The sequence below is a fragment of the Pogona vitticeps genome, chromosome 5 (genome assembly GCF_051106095.1).
Source record: "Pogona vitticeps strain Pit_001003342236 chromosome 5, PviZW2.1, whole genome shotgun sequence".
NCBI lineage: Eukaryota > Metazoa > Chordata > Lepidosauria > Squamata > Agamidae > Pogona > Pogona vitticeps.
The window spans coordinates 156,836,371-156,850,519 of record NC_135787.1 but is presented as its reverse complement, the minus strand read 5'-3'; the positions used below and the strand labels follow the sequence as shown (position 1 = coordinate 156,850,519).

The 14,149-nt window shown below is 40.9% G+C and overlaps 1 protein-coding gene across 1 annotated transcript in view; it reads right to left on the bottom strand.

The window, feature by feature from the left end:
- The window catches only part of ELK3 (ETS transcription factor ELK3), a 52,851-nt gene extending 40,999 nt beyond the window's left edge, over positions 1-11,852 (bottom strand). Inside the window, exon 1 of the mRNA XM_020815512.3 lies at positions 11,364-11,852. The gene's annotated coding sequence lies outside the window, so the exon portion shown is untranslated. The remainder of the gene's footprint in view (positions 1-11,363) is intronic.
- Positions 11,853-14,149: the final 2,297 nt, after the last annotated feature.

The following is a 14,149-nucleotide window of genomic DNA, read 5'->3' as shown; positions in this document are numbered from 1 at the left end:
TCTTATGCAGTCCTTAAACCCATTCTTAGCCCCTCCACATGTAGCATGAGGTGTCTAAAGAAGGAGAGGCAGTCAGCCACATTTCCCCCTTCTTGCATCAGAAACCTTCATTTATTCTGGATCCAAACTCTGCAGAAATCAGCAGCTCCAAAAATATTCACTTCCCCACTAAAAATGTTTTTTAACCAAGGCTCACATTACCGGTGCCTAAATATTCCCTAGGGTATATTCTTTCTAAGTACCTTGCCCTGAAAAGCTAAAATACAGAATATTTTGCCACATTTTTATGCTTGTCCTGTCAAAATTTGTCTTCAGATTGCTATATACCTTGGAATATTGATCAATGTTGCTCAATATGCCAGGGTACATTATAACTTTTTTATTTTGCTTTATTGTCATTTTCATTATATTATATTGCTCAATATGCCAATGTATCTTATAACTTTTTTATTTTGCTTTATTATCATTTTCATTATATTGGACTGTTAGCCACTTTGAAGATTTGTAAAAAGGTAGATTATAATAAAACTAATAATTAAAATAAAATACATTAAGATTTGTGCTTTCCTAGCCTCCATCACTCATATACTGTATGGTCCATGTGTACAGAGATTATTTCCAGGAGCATACTCATAAGTAACAAAGAGAAAAACAGATGCTAGCCAGTGATGGATCATTTCCAAACAAGTTCCCAGAAAAAAACCTGAAACTGGCCCACTTGTGCATGAGTACCTAGTGAGGAGTAAAATATTTTGAAAACAATAGCAGATTCCTGGCAATCTAGCACACATTTGCAACTCTATTTTGTGTACTCAACAGACTGATGATAAGCAAGTAAGCATGGATACTGTAACATGATACCATCACCACATTTCGAAGAAACATACACTGTAATAGAAGTCTGCTTCTCTTACAAAAATGCAGCATCAGACTAATGGATGAACATTTGGAGGAGGGGAGCAAATCCATTGCTATAAACATGTCTTGTAATATTTCTTTTAATGAATCACTGCATTAAACAAAAGCTCTTGTAAGCATTATTAGATTTTACAAGAACCTTCCTCTTAGGTTCCCTCAGCACAATAGTTCTCAAATGATCAGATATCAAACATTCCAATACACCATGTGTGAACAGACACAATTAAACATATATTAGCATGATCACATAAATACAGTGAAGGAAATGAACACACATGCATGAAAAGTTACTTTAAAATAAAGGATTCCAGTATTACCTAATCCTGTTTAGCTAACTTTCCTATATGCTAGGAGCAATGAACTTTTCAAACTCTGCATAAGTTAAAGCATCCCCCAAAAAACTCATGTTCATTTTTTCCTTGTAAACTCCTAGAAAGGAAATTTCATGAAGCTTCAAGAAAGGTGTGGAACTATTTCAGGTTCTTGTGACTTGTCATTGCTGTTCTCCACTATGAACCAGCATGAGTGTCTTTAAGAGTTCTGGTGGTCAATCTAATGTCTTCTCAGAAATATGCTACAACCTAATTGGGAATTGTGTTGGCTCCCTGCTTGCTTTCAGTTCCTTGGGGTTTCTTCCACTCCTTGTTTAATTTTTATTTTAGTGGGATGCTAAAACATCCCGCAGCTGTCTGTTGTCTCCAGAGTGTTTGACTGTTTCAGAATACTTAGAAGTAAATCTACTATCTCCAGCAAAGGGCATGGACTGCTAGACCCTATTTGAGTACTGTACTGTCAAAGCAAAGTTGGTTCAAAAATATGTAGTTTTTTGCAGGCTATGTGCTCTGCATCCATTGCTTGTATCTATGAGAACAGATAGTTTTTTGCTTTTAATAATTCTTCCAGTAATTTGGGTTTCTCCATCTGCTATGTGTGTCATTATTCTGTCTCTTCCCATACAAATTTATTATCAATAGATACAACCATTTAAGTGTGCACACTTGAACAAATACACTGAGAAAGATTAACTCAACATAAAAAATTATGTTTTCAAGAAAGATCTTACACAAGTCTAGATACGTTTCAACCACTATTTTTCAGTTTTATTTTGATACTTAGTAAACCCATCTTCCTGTTCCTACATTTTGACACTCCACTCTAAATTATGATTAATTCTGAAGTCATACATAATTCAACAAAATTCTCAAAAACAAATATGTTCTTGTCTTTCAAGAGCTCTCAAAAGAATCCAGAATACTAGCTGATTCATTAAGCAAGAAACTTTAAAAAGCGCATAATCATTCAGCCAGTGCAGTAATTCTACTGTGAAAAATACCAACAGAGCAAGCAACTTGAAAACAACAGGATCCTATATAATAAACAAGGTTAGTAAAGCATTTATTTTGAACATGCAGCTAATCATGGTCTACTGGATGTACCATGAGCATAGTTACAAATTACACAGAAAAGCCCAAAGTCAACAGATGCCCTTCTAAAAGGCAAGCAATTACTCAATGGGTCAAGTAAGAATGAAGAAATAATTACCTTGCCATGTGCTATGCATGCCACAACATCTAGACTACAATTCACCATTTATAAAAGGAAATGGGTTGTAGTGTAAATAAAAATAAGACAAAGTTCTGTAGAATGTTATGGACTAGCAAATTTGTTCTAGTGTGAGCTACTCCACCTTATGCATGCACGGTTCAAGAAGCTCAGACACATATGTGGTGTGCATGATTTGGGAATATAACTGTAGACCGTGAGGACAGAAGGAACAAAAATGGACCAAGACAATGACAATTGTCCCATTAAAACATAAACTTGGCACTATGTAAGCAATTTGGATATTGTTTATTTAAAATATATTCTGAAATAATCTCACTGCAAATTAATCCAAAGCAAACCACAATGACAAGAGAGAGCTCAGTGGTCTAGATATCTGGCTGTGGAGCCAGAGGTAAGGACTTTGATCTTCCACTGCGCCTCCCTGGCAAATGCTGGCCTTGATGATCCATAGGGTCCCTTCCTGTTCCGCTCTTCTAAGATGATGATGATGATTATAAATACAAACATGAAAACTCTATAGACTTTCATGAATTCATTTACCATGACTACTTGAAGTTCAAAGCTATTTGGTGGTTTCTCTGAGCTGATATTAAACTATGATCTCCCTTGTCTAGATACCTATCTATGGTAAAAGAAACTTAAATTTGCTCAAGAAATTAGCAGGGTTCATCTGCTGCAGCAGAAACAGCACAGTGTGGTGGTAGCTTTAAGCCTAACAAGTTTTATTATGCTTTCATGGACTACAGTCCATGTCTTCAGATGCATGGAGTATATTCTCAGCAAACAGCTATTTATACAGTAGTGGATGACAGAATGTAATGGAAAAGGTAGAGGTCTGGCATGTCAATGGTTAACACATGACAATGAAGGGTGTTAACAATCACTACAGTGATAGGGCAGTTACACACAAACACACAGAGAGGGGGGGTGTTAACAATCACTATATATATAAAACTACCCTATCACTGTAGTGATTGTTAATACCCTTGATTGTCATATATTTATGGATCACTTGAGTAACACATATAAGATGTCCGTGTGTTTATTTAAACCAAGAGACAAGGAATTGACTCTTTTGTTGTACTCTTTTCCCTTTGGAATCTACCTTTGAAGCTTTTTGGTGCCAAAATGGTTACCCTGAGGTCAGAGACAGAGGGTCTATGGAGACTGATGTGTTCATTCCACTGGTTTCCAAGTGCTGCTACTTCTTTGTCAGTTTTATATTATCTATTTATTCTTTTCCACACCTCAAGTGTGTTAATGTGTTATTTAGGTATTTATGCATTTATTTATATGCCACCTTTCTCCCCACAGGAGCTCCCAAGGCAGCTCATAACAGCTAGAACTATGCAACAATCAACAGTTTCAAAATACCATATACTTTATATACTATATTTCAAAAAATAAACACACATCAAGATTAGAATCATGATGAAAAGTAATTTTAAAACATTTTTAAAACATGTATAAATCTCTAGGTTTAACAAATAAAGGAATTCCTTCCTGAGAAGGAATGCACAAAAGCCTACCCGAAAAGGAAGATCTTTGCAGAATAACAGAAGAACGAGGCCAACGGCCTTGAGTCTTTTTAAGGAGAAGGGTAGGGTACGAGTGTAAAATATTTTAAATAAATAAAGAATAAATAAGCCTGGCTTCCTGGGGCAGCAAATTCCAAAGCCTGGGAACAATCCTTGAGATGACACTCTCTCTCATGTCCTGACCAAACGAGCTTGGGAAGGTGGTGAAACCAAGGAAAGGGCCTCCCCGGAAGATCTGAAAAAACCAAGAAGGGCCGTATAGGTGCTGATTATGGACAATAACCAACACTTTGAATTGCACCAGAAATAAGACTAGCAACCAGTGAAGATGTTATAAGGCTCTTATAACTCCCTATAACCAGACCCAGTCAGCATTCTGGCAGAAGCATTTCGAACTAGTTGAAGTTTCAAAACAAAGGCAATCTTGTGTAGTAATCCAAATAGGATGTTACTAAAGTATGTGTCACTGTGGCCAGATCGGATATCTCAAGGAACAGGCACATCTGGCCCATTAGCGTTGACTGTGCACATGCACTCCTGGCCACCACTGAACCTGTGCATCCAAGCTCAGGGTTGAGTTCAGCAGCACATCCAAGCTGCAAACCTGACTTTTCAGGGAGAGTGTACTCCTCCAACACAGGCTGAATCCCTACCCCCTGATTTGTCATTTGACTGTGCCAGGAGCACCTCTGTCTTGTCTGGATTAAATTTCAGTTTCTTAGCTCTCATCCAGTCCATTACTGACAGCAGACACAGGTCTAGGCACAGAATAGCTTCCATGTAATCAGATGGGAAGCAGAGATCGGGCTGAGCGTTATCAGCATACTGATGGCACTGAACTCCAAAACTCTGAACAACCTTTCCCAGCAGTTTCATGTAGATGTTGAATCGATTTATTTATTCCTGAAAATACTTAATGCCCATCACTGACCTATCAATGAATCTTAACATTCACTATATCTCTGTCATCCCCCCCCCCAATGACTCTTAACCAACTTTAACTGCTATTTATTGACTATCAACATGCCACAGGATACTTACTTGTTTGAGCTTTGTTTTAACTTTTAAAGTAGATAACTTATGGCAGCTTCTTCCAAAGCATGTCCTGTATCTGCTGCTAGAACATTTAAAATGATGAACTAGAGGTCCTTATACACATTATAATGCTCAGAAACCAATGTTGCACAGACTCAGACCAGACATTCATTCACTAACTTAAATGAACCTATGTCCCATTGCTCCAACACTCGTTTCCAGCAGAGATTAGTTCACAAGCAGAGACTAGTTATCTACCTCAGTTAATTTGAGTACCACACCACAATTTGGTGCTAAAGCAGCAGCTTTTAATGAGTATCGGGATCATCCACCCTTTCCTGCCATTCACTTGCACTGAGCACCTCTCTTCTTTCCTGGCCCAAGACAAACCATCTATGTCAAACCATAAAACTGTAATTTGACTCAATCAGTTTTGATTCTAGACTTCATTTCCAGGGCAAACTGAACTAGTGTGCTAGTTCATTTGCTAGATTAAGCTGTGTTTTGCATCAAACCAGAAAAGGAAGGAGGAAATTGTTCTATGAGGAGGAAGGGGGGGGGGGTTACACAGAGGTCTATGGCTCCTTGAATGTTCATTCTAACAGTGTCAAACCATGCTCTGACATGTGAAATGGTTGACAATTACCATGCTTCCCTGCAAATAAGGCAGGGTCTTATATTAATTTTTGCTCCAAAAAACACCGTAGGACTTATTTTCAGGGGATGCTTTATACTTTTCATGTACAACAATCTACATTTATTCAAATATAATGTCATCTTCTTCTGGTTGCTGCACAATGGTGGAGGGCAGGCTTTTACTTAACAAGGGCTTATTTTGGGGGTAGGGCTTATATTATGAGCATCCTGAAAATCATACCAGGGCTTATTTTCAAATTAGGTCTTATTTTCAGGGGTAATTTAGCACTCTGTGTGAACAGGAAATTAATTTTTCCCTTGACAACCTACCTAAATTTAACTGCATTTACCCCATCTATATACTGTACAATGCATTTGTTTCACTACATTTGTTACTTACTCTACATTTGTGGCCAAATTCCATAGTTCTATGCAATAATGAAGTCCAGTGAGATTAGTGGAACTTTCTGAGAACTAAGTATGGATAAAAATTCAGCCACAAGCATTTAATTCAGACTCTCCAAGATGTTTTGGATGATAATCTGAATCTTTCAGCAATCGCCAATATTAGGAAAGATTGATTGGGTACCAAGTTGGGGAAAGCTGGTTAACGATAACTTCTACAGTTTGAGTTCCCCTTGTAGTTATGTATTCCAGAATTCTAATTGCAAACTTGCATGAAGTGCCTCTAATATGCACTTGGAAGAGAGCATGTGCATCATCAGATGTATTGTCCTGTTCCACCAGGCAGCCAATAAGCATGAAGAAAACTATTTAATGATGACACAGGCAGAAAATTTAATGGGACTTCATAAGACTTGGCCAACTTTATTGACTGACAAATTTGATTCTGTTTTCCCACTAGTGAACAGGAAGGATAACCAGGCTTTGAAGAGTGTGCTTTTCTTTCTTAAAACATAAGAAGCAACAATTTCTGCATTATGTAGATTGTGTTTTGAAATTCTAGACCACAACAAATAATAAATCATGGAGCTGTGTGTTGACTGCAAAAGCCAGTATTCTAAGTATTTCAGCAGTAACTGTATAAAAATCCAAGTTTTAGTACTTAGGCCATGCATATTAAGAGTGTCTGCACAATGCTTGCTTGGTGAATTGTCCAAAATTAGAGGAAATAATTGAGAAGGAGAAATCTATGATTTCCACTGGTTGAGACTTCATAATTGACCTGAACAGTTCATTCCCCATGTATATAATGAGCTAGGAAGAGAATTTATGAGATAATATGCCAATGACATTAATTAGTAGAATTCACAAAATTTAATAGCAAATACTTATCTGAATGCTGCACACATACAGTTCTTGTAGAGACAAGCACACAAATTCTAAGGAGTAGTAACCAGTTTGAGATAGATGCATGGACTGGTACCAAGTCACCCTGTCCCAAACCAGAATTTACCAATGAAATATTTAAAAAAAAAAATCTTAAGGGGTTCTTCTTGTTCACTTTGCAACTGGGGTATATAAGTTATTTACCATTTTGTCATAGCATGGCACAGTGTTAATGAAAAAGGTTTTTACAAAACAACTAGAATAGACCTATTGAATCAGTGGCAATTTGGTGAGTCAACATTTATATAAGTTCTACTGTTTCAATGGGTCTACTCTAGTTGCAACTTACCAATGGATTTCAGCAAAGAATCATTTTGAACTACCTGCGAAAGTGACATAGAATTGTTTCACTAATGAAAAAGTGGCCTGCTCAGTTTTAAGTTTGTATTTTAGGTATATCCATGACTGCTCAGTAACAGTAAGTATACTGAGGCACATCTAAAAACCAGAGAGAACTACTGAAAAATATACTCTGTGAGATTTTCTTTCTTCAGAATACAATCTATCCAAGTTCCAAAGAAACCAATTCTGCCACTTTACTATATGCAAACTCATTTCTCCAAGTCCTTATGCATACAAAATGTAACCAATGATATATGAAAGGGAGATACAGTACTAACAGCCCTGGGAGAACTCTAAAAGTTGCAGAAACAGAAAAATGGATAGGGGAGAAAATGCCAAGGGGAGAAAAATCTAAAAATAAGGACAGATTGATTTCAAGGTGTGGAAAGCCAGAAAAGATGGGGAGACGTCTGAGCAGGAGAGAGATATAGAAGCAGGGAAGACAAGAGAAAGTGATGAGTTGAATGTGGAGGAAAGGAAAAGAAAGGAATCAAAGGGGAAAGAGGCGAAGATTGAAATCTGTCTAGTGGAAGAGAGGGAGGGAGAGGAGGAGGAGGAGGAGGAATTAATTTTGCCTCTGTGAGAGGAGGAGATAGGGGAACAAAGTGGGAGGAGACAGTTCAATATACTGAGGGAAGAAAAGAAGAAGAAGAAGGAAAAAGACGGAGAGAGGAGAGAATACGAATATGACAGAATGCACGGGTTGTTAAAGGACTTCCCTAATTTGAAGGTAGGAGGTTTGTTACCTGACCCAGACAAGTCTAAAGAAAAGGGGACATCAGCAGAAGCTGCAGAATGGACGGACAAGGTCACTTGAGGAAAGTGATTCAATCGGACCCTTCCTTCAACCATCCACCGCCGGAGGGAGATTGGGCCAGACATCTTTGTTGTGGGACAATATGCGCCGTCCGGAGTGCTCCGCTGAGGAAGACCACCGATTGGGAACGTTTTGGGCCAGCCCCTCGATGAATTTTGTCAATTTACAGACAGAGTTATCATCCTCGCAATTTGGACGGTTATCAGATCTTAGTTTTGAACCGACAGAAGTTGTTGTAGACTCACATAATGTTAAATTAAATAAATCTGTTAACATTCAAAACGAGACTCAGACGTCATTTCCCGTCAAAAAAGAGGAACTGCTTAAGATCTTTAATGAACCCAATCACACACCTTCTCCACTAGCTGTGCTGATCAGGATTTCTAGGAGTAGCAGTCCAAGAATATCTGGATACCTAAGGCTGGGAACCACTGGTCCAAGAAGCTTGGTCCCTAGAGACTTACAAAGATTTAACTGAGAAAAATCATTTTCAGCTGCTACAGCCATTTGAACTTCCAGGAACAATACTGGGTCCAAAGCTATCCCTAGTACAAAATATTTATCTTATTTTTTTGAATATTTACCTTGCCAGGATTTGAAAGCACAAAGGAAATGGAAAAGAAAAACTGAAAATAAACCCTACAAAATAGACACAAATAATAGACTGACGATGACACGACCCATGTGTATTTAACGGTATCCGAGTTTTATAGTAATGTTTATGCATGGATGCAATCAAGGCTGGGAAAAAAATCCAGATGTCTCATCATCTTTCAGTTGCATGTGCAAAATGACATTTATGAAACTAGCACATATATTCAGCCCTGGACAGGGCTGCCACCAGCCAGTTGCACATGAGTTAGGAAAAATATTTAAATACATACTTCAGTTAAAGTTTAAATAAATTGACAGGTCTTAAATATTTTTGTTTAAATGTAAATACTATAAATGATTTAAAATAATGACACATTGTTGTATGTGTTCTTTATGACAAAATAATTTGGCCAAATATGGTTACAATATATTTGTTTTTGCACAAACATTTTGTCTTAATGTTTTGTCTTGTCTGCACTGAAACAGACAGGGGAGGAAGGCAAAAGGAAATCAGAAGATCCATCCTTGTGGCCTTTTATGACTTTATATGGTTCCTCATGAGGATGCATGGAATTATCAAACATCTGTACATCAAAGCTGTAAAAACAACAAAAGGTTTACAAATGCAAAGCCATAATTTTAGGAAAATCAAAATGAAGCCTTTGTCTCCTTTAGTTGTCATTAAAAAAGACATTCAGGACCGCATGACCCAAAAGATGCAGCATTAAATTAGCTTGGACCCACCCCGCACCCACCCCCTACTAAATAAAGATATAACTTGTCTCAGATTCAACAGTAGTGGCAGAAAGGCTGAGAGGGCTTCACAAAACCCTCCTGTGTTAGGGAACGGAAACGCCTAATGAGATTAGTTGGTGTGTGCAGACATTACTTAGCCATGACTAAATGGGCTCTCTTCCTGCAGTCAGTGGAAAATTCAGGGAACTTTTTCCTCCTGCAGCATCAGAGTCCCTCTAACCTTCAGGAAAGCCAGATCCAAAAACAACTTTCCAACTCTCTCCCCTCCCCTCTCTTTTCGAGCTGATGGTGTAAGTATTAAAGGGGGGGGGGGGTTGTTTGAAGGAGGAAGAGGGTGAGAGTGAAGGAACCTCGCTCATTCTCTTTCTCCGAAGACTACAAAGGAAACTATAAAAGAGCAAATACATAAACCTGAGGAGAAAACCACAGAGTTTCTTTGTGAGCCGCAGTGACTCATTTTCAAGATGTTGTCTGCTGCCAGTTTCAAACCGGAAGCGCATGGCAATTAGTCTTGCTGTTTCCAGACAAGCCAGAAACTCTCCCAGCCCTTTCCCCCCTTCTCCCCCCAAGGCCCCCTTGGCCGTTTCTTCCTCCCCTTGCAGCCCCCCCAACCCCTTCCCCAGCCCCCGAGCAAACTCCTGCCATTCCTCGAGGGCTACAGGCCGGTGCGCCGTCGCCTTCCCGCTCCCCCCCCCGGCGCACCCGCGCGCCTCCTTCCCCAGTCAAATCCAAACTCATTGTCTTCACAAAACGGCCCATGTGGTTGCCACAAGCACAGGAGACCTCCGTCGGCAAAAGCCGTGTGTGTGAGAGAGAGAGAGAGGAGGGGGGGTCTCGCGGGGAGGAAGCTCTTTCGGAGGGAAATTTATCATGCCTTCTCCCCAAATCTGAGAGACTGCCCCCCCTTTGCATCTCACCCGCTTTAAAAGGCCCTGACCTCAAGGCCGCCTCCAACATTTGCAGCTCCCCCCGTTTTTTTCATTTTAGGAATCACAAACACACACACATGGGAACTTGAGGAAATCAAAACTGCCCACGTCTTTCCAGCCAAGTCGTCTGTTGCTCCTCATAGCCCTCTCTCCGCCCCCCCATGAGCTCCCCATCTTTTCTCCTACCCACCCCCACCCCACTTTTAGTTCACGGCAGGTGGAGACTTCGCGCTATCCCTGTTCTCTCTCTCTCTCTCTCTCTCTCTCTCTCTCACACACACACACACACACACACACACACACACACACACACAAAGCAGCTGACACAACACGTCCCGTGTTCGCTCCCCTTCTCCCAAAGGCCAAAGCCCCTTTCAGCCCATGCCTTCTCCCCCACGGCCACGGAACAACGTCCCGCCCGCCGCCCCCTCCACTCCGCCACACACGAACACTTCTTTGCTTCTTCAGACGTTCCCTCCCAAACACACACACACACTTTCAGGTGGCACTTTTGTCCCTCCGAGAGCCACCTCTCGGAGTGTGGCTTGAAGGAGCCGATCGCTCCGAGCCCACACATTCCCACACTGCTCGCAGACACGCACGGCTCCCTCCTCTCCTCCCCTCCCCTCCCCCGGCAGTCCCAACCGGATGCCTTGCGGCGGGGCCGGGATCCCCTGGCACAACACGGCCCTTTTCGCCCTTTAGCAAGAAAACCTAAGCACCCCTCGAGGACATGGAGCCAGGCTGCGGACCGACCACGCAGCCCAGCCTAGCCCGGTCCCTCCCTTCCTCCTCCCCCCCACCAAGCAGCTCCCACCTGCCTCCCCCCCCCGACCCCCTTTTCCCCTCTTCCCAACTCTGCCCAACTTTAGAGCTACGTACCCGGAGAGTCTGGTGGGCTTTCTCCAACCTCTTCTCGCCGCCTTAGAGGGAGCTGCGTAAAATCCCCCGGTTTTCCATGCTGACAGTCCTCTAAAACGCTCTGTTGCTCTTGTAATGAGATCCCGATTTCCCCCCCAACTTTGTTTCTTTACTCCCTTCCACCGCCCCCCCACCCCCCGGGCTGGTGTGTCTATGTGCGTGTGTGTGTGTGTGTATGTGTGTGCCGGAGTGAGAGAGAGCAGGAAGTTGGAGCAGTCAGACAGAGAGCCGGCTCACTTCCTTTCCTGCATTATTCCCCAGGCGGTTTGCAGTCTGTGTAAACAGGCTTTTCCTCCCTTCTCCCCTCTCTCTCTCTGGCCACTGATGTGCAGGGCAGCATTGCTGTAATATAAGACACACACATAGTAAAACGGTAACGGTAACTTCGCTCGAGAGGCGCGCACACAACCCAAGGAAACTCCAGCAAGCTCCCTCTGACCTCCACCTCTTCCTGTTCTGCACCCCCGGGGAGGAGCTTCCAGCAAGAGCAGCAAACTTCGCTCATCAGTAACTGCTACTAAAAACAGAAGGTGGCTTTGGAGAAAGAATTCAGTTTCCCCCCCCCCCCCCCGAAAAAGAACTTGGGATGTCGGCTAGAAGGCAGAATTTCACTCCTCCAGCAGACCTGATCACAAAGACCGAGGGGGATCGCACATGTATATCATCTTTGGGCGTTTGAATGCGGTTTAACATAATCACACGTTGAAATCACTTAACATTCAGAAGAATATATTTATGACATTGCACTCAAAATAATATCTTTACTTGCCTTAAGAAAAAAAAAGTTATGTACTTTCTACTCTACTGGATGCTCCTGAGCCTTCAGGAGTCCTGTTAACAGATTTGGAGGTAATCTGTTAAGTGCTGAAGGAAGAGATAATAGTGTTAAGACAATTGAAAGGCAAACGTCCTCCCAGATCAATGGAAAATGATGACGCTTCTAAGTACAGCACAGAGGCTTTAAATTGCAGTCTGCACTTGTCAGTTAAATAAATCTCTTTATTCTGAAAACTTGGGGATGTTGGAGGGGGTTAACAATTATTGTCGACTGTGTGCCTTGATTTGGTCATTTGGTCTAAGGATTTTTTTTTTCTTGACTGGGGCTGTCTTAAAATATCTGTAATATTTGATTCATGTCAGGTACATGAGATTCTACATTTTCTTAATACTTCTTAAGCATCTTATTTGTAAAAATACTTACATAAATAGTAAACGTATTTTATATACATATATTATAAAACAATTTTCAATGTTTCTTCTGTCATCCATCTAGGCATTTCTTTTCTTTTTGCTACAGAAATAGTCTTTTTGCATTCTTCCCTAATAATATATCTGGCTTCAACAGCTCTTCTGGTTCATGGTCAACTGAGTTTCATAATGTAAATCTGTTTTTACATGGACTTTACATTCATCAGATATGTTTTTTAAATTTTGCCACTAGGATTGCTTTTGTGCTCTTTTTCAGCTTTACTCTATATTTTTTATATTAACAATTCATGGTGAGTACTTGAGATGGGCATGAAATAAACCACAAAGATTAAGAAACCTATGACTCATGCTGTTTCATGGTTCATTTTGGGGTGGTTTGGAGAAACATGCCTGCACAGGAAAAAAAATGAAACACCAAACTATTATCAGCATCGGAGATGCACACGTGGGCTATAACTCAGATTTCTCAAAGCCAATCTTCGGGGAACTTGGACTGACTCTTTGCCAAACTTGGAATCAGTGATGAGGAGAGTCAGCCCAAGAGTCAGTCCAAGTTTGGTGAAAATTAGATTTGGGACATCCAAGTTACAGCTCCCCAAAGCAGATCCCCCTGAAAAGTCCTCTTCACAGAGCATGGATGTCCGAAATCCAGTCTTCCCAAAACTTAGAGAGGGTGGGGAGGAGACTCAGCTGAAGACTTGCTGTGAGCTTGGCATCTCTGACTCATGCAGGGGCTGTTCTACCAGTCCTGAAATTTCTGAATCGCATGAACCATGAAACAGTTCATTTTTCTCGAAGGTTCGTGGAAGATGGTGGTTCATATGTATTCACGAAGGCTTTCACGGCCGGGTGCTGTCCTCTGAAGATGCCGGCCACAGAGACTGGTGAAACGTTAGGAAGAACCACCTTCAGAACACGGCCAAAGAGCCCAAAAAAACCCACAACAACCATGGTGGTTCAGAGTTCATGAATAGCGATGTACCAAGAACCATCACGAACTGCTATTTTCCTGGTTCATGCCCAACTCTAGTTAGTACCACAATCTGCTCCTGATCTTGTTTTGGCAGAGAGTATAAAGATTCTCCATCCAATTACATATTCTATTTGGTTTCTATTGATTTCATAGTGTATTTGGCTTCCAATTACATAGTCTGTTTGGTTTCTATATTGGCCATCTGGTAATGCCTACATATACAATGATCTATACAGTTGCTTGAAGCATGTATTTGCAATAAACAGATTGTTGGCTTCGCAGAACTCACCAAGTCATTCTTCTGCTTTATTTCTGACTCCTAGACCAAATTTTGCAACAACATTTCCAATATACAGTACATACTAATCTCTATGAAGGGAGATGCCAAGGAGTGCAGTAACTATAAGTCTGTTGCTCTAATTTTTCATACCGTACAAGGAAAGTGATGCTCAAAGGCTTTTACCTTATATGGAGCAAGAATTGCCTGAATTCTGAAAAGGAAGAGGCACTTGAAGTCATATTGCGAATATCTGCTGACTACTGGAGAGCTCCAAAGAATGTCAGA